Source organism: Ursus americanus, chromosome 4 (genome assembly GCF_024610735.1).
Source record: "Ursus americanus isolate L20-20 chromosome 4, mUrsAme1.1.p, whole genome shotgun sequence".
Lineage (NCBI taxonomy): Eukaryota > Metazoa > Chordata > Mammalia > Carnivora > Ursidae > Ursus > Ursus americanus.
Window position 1 is genome coordinate 9471676 of NC_142130.1, and position 9515 is coordinate 9481190.

Sequence of the window (9515 nt, forward strand, 5' to 3'; positions counted from 1 at the left end):
TGTTCTCACCTCACAGTAATTTGCCAAAGGACGCACAGTTAGTAGGTGGCTGTGGCAAGGGATGGAGGGATTCTTGTATTTTTATGTGTCCCATTTACCCGCTCTTATCATAAACTAACTTGGTAACAAAATTTTCCAACAATCTAATTTTCTCTTGCCTAGACAACTTCAAATAGCATCAGGGATAATATTTTTCCACCAGATTGATTGAATTCATGAGTTGCCTTGGTATCGTGTGGAAACATGCGTATCACATTATAATTTGGTGAACTAAATTTTTCCCAAACTCAGTGCAGACAGACCCACTGCCTGGCACAGTACCCTGTGTCAAGGACTAACTCATGGATTCCTGATTTTCTTTTCTCTTCTGCTTCTGCTTCTTTTTTTTAGATAGGAGATTGGACTTGGGAATCTCTAGAAAGTCTCACCCATTCACTTCTGTATTAACGTTGACATTTAATTGTGTGCTGCCTTTAACATTGTTTCTTTTCTTTTCCTCAAGCATGTCTGGCTAAGCTCACTGACTCAACTGAAAACTCCTCAAGGGTAGTGTTGTGGGCTGAATTGTGTCCTTCGAAATGCATATATTTAAACCTTTAAAATGGGACTGTATTTGGAGGGAGGGAGAGGTAATGAAGTTAAAATGAGGCTGTTAGGCTGGGCTCTCATCCAATCTGTGTCCTTATAAGAAGAGGAGATTAGGACGCACAAAGAGACACTAAGGATGAACAAAATGGAAAAAAAGCCATGTGAGAACATGACAAAAAGGCAGCTCTCTGCAGGACAAGGAGAGAGGCCTCAGGGGAAACCAAACCTGCCAACACCTTGGTCTTCCAGACTTCCAGAACTTTGGGGAAAATAAATTTCTGTTGCTGCAGCCACCTGGCTGGAGGTATTCTGTCATGGAGGCCCGAGCAAACTAATACAGATAGTGACCTCTTATATTTCTCGGACACGCCCGTGCCATTGTGCCTCACACAACACTCAGCACACGATTTAGGAAGCACTTAGTAATGCTGGTTGTATTTGTTTTACTTTTTATCCTCCATGTACTTAAAAAAAATCCATCCGTGAAACATATTTAACATAATTGGCTTCATAGGCGGTTATTTTGGTTTGTCAGCAAATGGCTCTCTATCTTCATTAATAAAGACTTAATCATTTGTTTGAATAGCTAATAGATGCCCAAGGAAAGTATTTAAGCAGCATGAAAGATTATATGGTGAAAAGTAAACCTCCCTCACACCTCGGTCTCTCAGATCTCTTCCCTAGAGGCAGCCATTATTATCAGTGTGTTGTCTGTCTTTCCAGATAAACCTTTGCTTAAAAATGCGCGCACGCATGTGTGCATAGAATATACACATCTATATTATAGGTATATGGCATATGTATTTATGCAAAGACATGCTTTAAGAAAATCTCCCTATATACAGATACAGGTATAAATATACAGGTATAAATATATAGCCTCCTCTGATTTTCTTTTCTGTTTTATTTTGTTTTTATCAAATGATGGTATAATGCACACATGTTCCTTCTGTATTTTTACAGTCAGATGTTTATTTAAAAGTAAAAATATGGGGGCGCCTGGGTGGCACAGCGGTTAAGTGTCTGCCTTCGGCTCAGGGAGTGATCCCGGCGTTATGGGATCGAGCCCCACATCAGGCTCCTCTGCTATGAGCCTGCTTCTTCCTCTCCCACTCCCCCTGCTTATGTTCCCTCTCTCGCTGGCTGTCTCTATCTCTGTCGAATAAATAAGTAAAATCTTAAAAAAAAAAGTGAAAATATGGAACGCTTCATGAATTTGCGTGTCTTTCTTGCTCAGGGGCCATGCTAATCTTCTCTGTATTGTTCCAATTTTAGCATATGTGCTGGTGAAGTGAGCATGACATGTTTCTACCTTTTTTAAAAAAGATATATTTATTTAAGAAAAAGAGAGAGAGAGAGAGAGAGAGAGAGGATGGGTGGGGGGATGGGCGGAGGGAGAGAGAAAACCTTGAGCTGGAGCTCGATGAGGGCTCAATCTCCCAACCCTGAGATTATGACCTGAGTAAAAACCAAGAGTCTGATGCTTAACTGATGGAAATCCCCCAGGCACCCCAACATGTTTTTACTTTTTAAATAAAAAGTAACTTAGCAATAAATCTTGGGAATTGTTGCATATAGGACGTACAAACCCATCTCATTCCTTTAACTTATTTTGTTGCATTTATTATAAATACATTATCCTCCTTGCTTCCTCCACCCTAACCGACATACTTCCACACAGATATCCTCATGGAGAACACACAGGAAATATAACTTTAAAGAAACTCACCTTGCTGTCATGTCCTCATAGGAATATTTGAGTGAAGGGTTTAATCAGGCCCTAAAGCCATAGACATGAAACAGAAGGGTACACTTTTTAGATAGTCCAAATAAGCAAGAATCGGAACAGTGGGACTTTCTCAGGCCAGCCCCGCATGTTTCTAGTCAGTACAATAACTTCAGGTATATACCAGCAACCGTATTTATAGCCCATGTTCCCTATGACTAATGTGCGATTAATATTGTTCCAAGAAGTAGTAATATTTTTTAAAAGAACATACATAAATCCACCACACTAGAAAACCCAAGTGTTTTTTCCTGTTTCCTATTAGCACTTGTTCATTTGTATACATACTCTGATTATTTTAATTACAAATCAGAGCAATTATGTATTCTGTCTTTGCCTCTTGAAATGAATCATAAATACTATTGTTTGTTATTATGTTTACCTAATAATAATTTTATATGGTTGCATAATAGTCCATCCAGTTGATGTATTATTCCCTCTAATTTAAAAAAAAAGGGGGAAAACTGTATTATCTGGAGCTGTAATTAAATAAAACTTGAACATCAATCTGACACATATTAATGATAAACATAAATGTTATTGAGCTACAAAGCAATTGACTATAAAATGGAGAACAGCTCACATAAATTAGAATTAATATTCTCTTTACGCTGTGAAACCAAAACTTTCTAGGGGGAGGCTATAGAAAAGGAAACTGTTCAGATGCTCTCCTGACAAAGGAATAGATCTTTCTATTCTTTTAAGAGTTTGTTTCAGGAAATGAGGCTGCAAATTCTTTTTTCCCTTTGTGCAGCAGGATGTCTACTTGCACAGAGGTGGGGGGAGCAAATAGGACGCCTCAATCAGATTAGGTTAATCAGAATGATTTCCTAGCAACTAGCCATCAAGTATGAATACCTAATGGCCTTCTTTAATTAATTAACTCAATCAGCAGATATTTATTGAGTACCAGTTATATGTTGGATGTGAGATACAGGGGAAAGAAGAGAACCTCTACTCCTCTAACGTTGACAATCTAGACCAGGTATAGAATAGTAATCAAAGAAATGATAAAATAATTACAAGTTTTAGGAAGTGCTCAGAAAAAACAAACAGGGTACTATCACAGACAGAAATGAAGGTGGGGCATCCTTTGGATAGGTGATCAGTGAAGACCTGTCTGCAGAAGTCACATTAACACTGAAACTTGAAGGAGAAGAGTCAGCCACACAAAGAAAGGGGAAAGAGGGAACAGAGGGGGCAAAGGCTCTGAGGCATGATCACATGCTTGTCTCGCTAACTCGGCCAGTGGGACTGCAGTGCACCATCATGAATCCCCCAGGACCCCATGGCATGAGCCTAGATTTCGTTCTAAGAATAATGGGAAGACAGGTCTCAGTCTTAAGTAGGTAGGTGGCATAATTCAAACCATGTTTTGAAAAGAACTTTTGGCTGCTATGTAGAAACTAGTTTGGAGGGGAGTCAGAAGTGGAAGTACAGAGAGGAATTAGGAGGTGTCATGAGAGGTGACAATGGTTGGAACATCAGCTGAAATGGTTGTGAAGGACGAGGGAGAAGGAAGACGCTAATAATGACTCCAGGGTTTGGGGGAGCACCAAATATAGAAGTGGGAAGCAGGAATCAAGAGTTCTCTTTGGATATTTAAGTGGGAAATGCCTTATGAGGCATCCAAGTGGAGCTGTCAGCTGGGTGTGAGTCTGAGATAAATTTGGGAGTTGTCAGCACCTGATGATATGTAAAGCTGGAAGTCTGGAGGAGACTCTGAAGGAGGGTGTGTAGTTGGGAAAGAGAAGGGGGCCCAGGACTGAACCTGCAACCTTCCTCCATGTCCAATCACATCAAGAACTAAATCCCCACCTGGTGGAACCCCAAGCTCTCCGGATATTCATACCATATTCATTATTAACAGACCCCCCAATGGTCAGGGAAATTCTCCAAGGAGTATTTTTCTTTCAGATCTTTTAGTTTCCTTTCTGCATTCTCTTCTAGCTCTTGCACCCCCTGGACCCTAGGAACCCTCCTGTGAGGAAAAGACAGTGCGAGTGTGGGTGAGGTTTGCATGCTCAGTGACATTGTAGACTGTCACCCTAAGCAGTTGTATGTTGGAAAGTGTGCACAGCCGCCAGAGTATTTCGGCATTTGTTTCTCTGTTTTCACGGATGTAAGTAACTATTGTGGGTTTTTCCTGAGAGCCAGAACCCCGAAAGCTCTTACCTCCACACCTTCTAGTCACTCTTGGGTCAGCTGTGCAAGCTCCATAGGAAGCCTGTAACGTAAGGAGCTGGAAGGTGACTCTGAAAGCATAAAGCCCAAGCCTCCCATTTTACAAATGAGGGGAACGGACTCACCCACTAATGCCCAGGAAATGAAAGGTGTTTCAACTTTCATTTCACCAACCACTGAACAACTTCTTTGATCAAGCGGAGCCCATCGACCTTCATTCGGTCCGGGAGATAACTGACTTACTTTGGCCCCTAAGAAAAGACCAATCCGATGTTCAAAACCTCTATCACTGGGGGGAAAATGGAGAGTATTTCCAGGTCCTGAAGCACATGAAATCCCCTACTAATGCCGCATTTGCCGCTGGCCTGAAGAATTAGTAGATTCTGTGATCCAGGGTCACCTTCGGTTTGAGACACTGATTCCATAGAAGCTCCGAGTATGGTCTATGGTGAATGACCATAAAAAGAAGGCAGGCGGACCTATAAATGAGGGACACAGGCTTTGTATTGGCACATGGAAACCCCAATTCTACATAAAAGGCGCCATCTCCGCACGGCTGGATAACAATAGATTGACATGTGCTGAATAATTGATAAAGCCTGCTCTTCCATAAAAACTGGTTTTAAAGACAAGAAGCAGAGGATGTGATGAATTCAGTGGGGAAGACACTGTTTCATCTTTTCTGAGAAATGTCTGATGAGACAAACACACATTGTTTCCTGATTCTATCCCTTCTCTGCCTGACATTTTGCACCTGATTTATGTGAGGAAGTGTCTCAAGGTCTGTTTGTGATTTCAGTGAATTCAGGCACATACTCTTCCTTCTAGAATGTCAAGACTCATAGACTTGGGGGCCAGAAGGAGCTTTAGAGATAATTCAGTGCATCTCCCTTAGTTTCTGAAAACAAAATTGGAAACAATATGGGGCTTGACCAAAATCACTCAGTGATTAGAGATGGGCCCACTCTCTAGGACTCAGGACAGACAACACTGTTTTTCCTGCTGTTCGAACTCAAGCTAGTGGAGAACCACTCCTGATATGACGTGGGTAGGATTTTATTTTCCTTGTAAATTATGCATTTTATACACTTTTGAGTTTTATTCTATTAAAATTTTTTTGGAACTTAAGAAAAAGAAAAAATACCATGCATGTGATCACTCTTAACATTTTAATGTATTTCTTCCCAGGTTTTTTTTACCCTGTGCGTATTTTTAAATTATTACTTAGCATACACATAGTTTTCTTTCTTTTTTGGGGGGTTGTTATATCATTAACATCTCTAATGGACACAGACTATCCAGGCAAATGGATATACAACAATTCAGTGAATGTTTCTGTGGATGTTGGGCATTTAGGATGATTCCATTTTTTGCTACAGTATGTAACAGGTTTATATGATATATAAACATCTTATGGCATATAGCTTTTCTGATAGATTATTACCTTAATGTGGAACTCCAGAAATAGAATTAGAAAACCAAATAGACACAGGGTTAGCCCAATTAACTATCGCTTTATGACGTCAAGCATTATCATTAAAAATATTTGCTAAATTCCTCATTTCAGTGTACGTGATTTCTTTTTTTTTTAAAGATTTTATTTATTTATTTGACAGAGAGGGACAGCCAACTAGAGAGGGAACACAAGCAGGGGGAGTGGGAGAGGAAGAAGCAGGCTCATAGCGGAGGAGCCTGATGTGGGGCTCGATCCCAGAATGCCGGGATCACGCCCTGAGCCGAAGGCAGACGCTTAACCACTGTGCCACCCAGGCGCCCCTCAGTGTACGTGATTTCTGAATGCATTGTCTAGTTATGTCCTTTGTCCACTTACTTACAGGTGTTAGGTTTTTATTGATTTTTACCAGTGTTGGAATAAAAGAAGATAATAAGTCTTTGCCTGTCACATTTGGCCTAATAATTTCTTCCAGTCTATGGTTTACTGCGTATTTTGAAATAGAGAGTAGAAGCTGGGTTCATAAATATGTCATCTCCAGCTGCCTCTTCTCTGAAAGGTGCTCAGAAGGTGGGGTGGGGAAATGGAGAGGGGGGTGGAGAGAGGGGAATCCTACGGCGAGGAATTCTGGATTCTAAGAAACGTCAGACGATTTGGTTATCCCACTTAAACAGATTGCACGGGTTGTTCAAAGTGTCAACCACATTTCAGGCCCTGTGAAGCTGAAAAGGTCACGCAACCCCCAGATGCAATGAAAAACAAATTCTGCTCATCCGCACAGAGAGGGAGGTTTCAATTAAAAGCCACACGGAGTGGCTGAGTAGTTTCTTAATATATTCCACTTGTTAATGAGAAGGGAAAATACTCATTAGAAATCCTTAAATCCTTGGTGAATCAGCACTGTCCATAGAAAACAAACATATACCACCCTGCTTACATTGAAAGGAGGAAAAAGACTCACATTGCTTTTTCCCCCCTTGGCGGTCAGCTATGCTTCTCATGTTTTTAAAAACATATCAAAAATGCTATCAGCACATTGTCCCCCCGGGTCTGTTGCAGCATTTGTAAACTTTAATATTTTTCTGGTTAATATTTTATAAAGCAGACAAACTCATAAAATGCACGCTGTCAGGAGCCTTCAAGATAATGTCAGCCCTTCTCTAGTCGCCTAAACTGGAAGCTTAAGCCACGTGGCTGGAACTAAAGAGAAAAGAATTCCCATTTCCCAAGATCATTAGATCTATTCTGATTCACAGGCCAAAGAAAGAAAGAAGAAAGGAAGGAAGGAAGCAAGCAAACAGGCAAGAAAGCCATCCGTCTTACTGGAAAAAAAAAGCTGCTTGAGGTTAGGGACCCAGAATGGACAAGTCAAAGTGTCCCCAGAATCCCGTGCAGCGCCTAGGAGACCGCTTTGAACGTGTTTGAACGGCAAATAAATGATGGCAGCGGCGCTGCCGTGGACGGTGGATAGCTCCTGTGTGCGCTCACCCTCCACCAGCTTCTCTGTCCCGCAGGCTGACCTGCACGGGCCTCATCAATGCCCTCCCTTCACCTCTGGCTTCCCAGGTGAGTCAGCCGGTGGGTCCCAGAAGTTTGGAGGGACGGAGCAGAGTGAGGTTAGGGTATTTAATCTCTCGACTTCTTCCCTGTGAGAGTGCTTTCAACTGGCTGCTTTCCTGAGGTCACAGCACCTGGCAGGGGACCTTCTCCACCCAGCCCTTTCTTTCCAGGGTCTGTGACTCTCATCCCTTCAGCCTGGGAGTTCTGCGCTATCCTCTGTGCTTCCTTCCCTACACCCTGCCCACACCTTAATAAATGTCCCATTAAACTTTCCTTGAATTATCCTAATTGAATGCACCATTTCTGCTGGAATATGATGGACATAGATGATCACAGAGTGAGTGCATGTCGGTTTAGCAGCTGCTCCCTAAAATTCAGCCTGCAATCTGTTCACCACACTGTGTGCCCTGGAGAAAGAGGTGCTTTTTTTTTGTTTTGTTTTGTTTATTTATTGATTCTTTAAAAAGTAATCTCAAGACCCGACTTGGGTATTGAACTCACGACCCTGAGATCAAGAGTCACATGCTCTTCTCACTGAGCTAGTCAGGCACCCAGAGGAGCCCCTTTTCAATGCTCATACTGGAGAGTGTGGGCGGGTGCCACCTTGGGCTGAATGTATAGATACAAGCTTCAACTTTGTGAAAAAGAAAATTTGCTGATAGATCCATTTTTTTTTTCCTGTCCTCCCTCCATCCTTCCTTACCCTGTGAGTTACGTTACAGCTTTGCCTGCAGCCCGGCGAGTCATCCGTCCCTACAGCTGCAGCCACAAAAGCAGTAACAAGAGGGGCTCCAAGTGCTCGCCAAATGTTGATACTCTGGCTTTTCCTGCAGCAGCAGAAAGACCACAAACCAACGATCACAGTTCCTCCGGTTGTTTGGTGTTTTGTGGCTGTCTTCACCTGTTCCTTCAGCTGCGTTGTCATGCAGACACCCTCCCCCAGCTCACTGGAGGCCTGTGTGATGCAGGGCCAACAACACAGCTGGTGGGACCTGGGCTCACCATTCCCATCTGTAGTGGATGGGACATCAGAGCTAAAGGAGACCTCCGTGCACGGAAATGTCCTGTCCTTCTCTCAAGCCCTCTCCTTTATGGCATGCGAGCCCCAGTCCTGGGGATGTGGTAGACTCCCAACACCCCCTTTACTGTTCAAATTCCCTTGCCAATTGTTGCTGATGATTTTAATTCACTTCACAACTCCTGCTCTGTGCCTGGATGCTCCAAGTAAGGTGCTGTGAATTGCACCTTAGAACCAGGATGTGTCTCGGCCAACAGACACATGAAAACATGTTCAACATCATGAGCCCTCAGGGAAATTCAAATCAAAACCACACTGAGATACCACCTTATGCCAGTTAGAATGGCAAAAATTAACAAGGCAAGAAACAACAATTGTTGGAGAGGATGTGGAGAAAGGGGATCCCTCCTACATTGTTGGTGGGAATGCAAGTTGGTACAGCCACTCTGGAAAACAGTGTGGAGGTCCCTTAAAAAGTTAAAAATTGAGCTACCCTATGATCCAGCCATTGCACTACTGGGTATTTACCCCAAAGATACAGACATAGTGAAGAGAAGGGCCATATGCACCCCAATGTTCATAGCAGCATTGTCCACAATAGCTAAATCGTGGAAGGAGCCGAGATGCCCTTCAACAGATGACTGGATTAAGAAGTTGTGGTCCATATATACAATGGAATATTACTCAGCTACCAGAAAGAACGAGTTCTCAGCATTTGCTGCAACATGGACAGCACTGGAGGAGATAATGCTAAGTGAAATAAGTCAAGCAGAGAAAGACAACTATCATATGATTTCTCTCATCTATGGAACATAAGAACTAGGATGATCAGTAGGGGAAGAAAGGGATAAAGAAAGGGGGGGTAATCAGAAGGGGGAATGAAACATGAGAGACTATGGACTATGAGAAACAAACTGAGGGCCTCA

General features: G+C 42.4%; 1 non-coding gene across 1 annotated transcript; it reads right to left on the reverse strand.

The window, feature by feature from the left end:
• Positions 1-1780: 1780 nt before the first annotated feature.
• On the reverse strand, positions 1781-1887 carry LOC123786482 (U6 spliceosomal RNA). Its single transcript, XR_006777980.2, has one exon. It is a non-coding gene; the product is annotated as a U6 spliceosomal RNA (small nuclear RNA).
• Positions 1888-9515: the final 7628 nt, after the last annotated feature.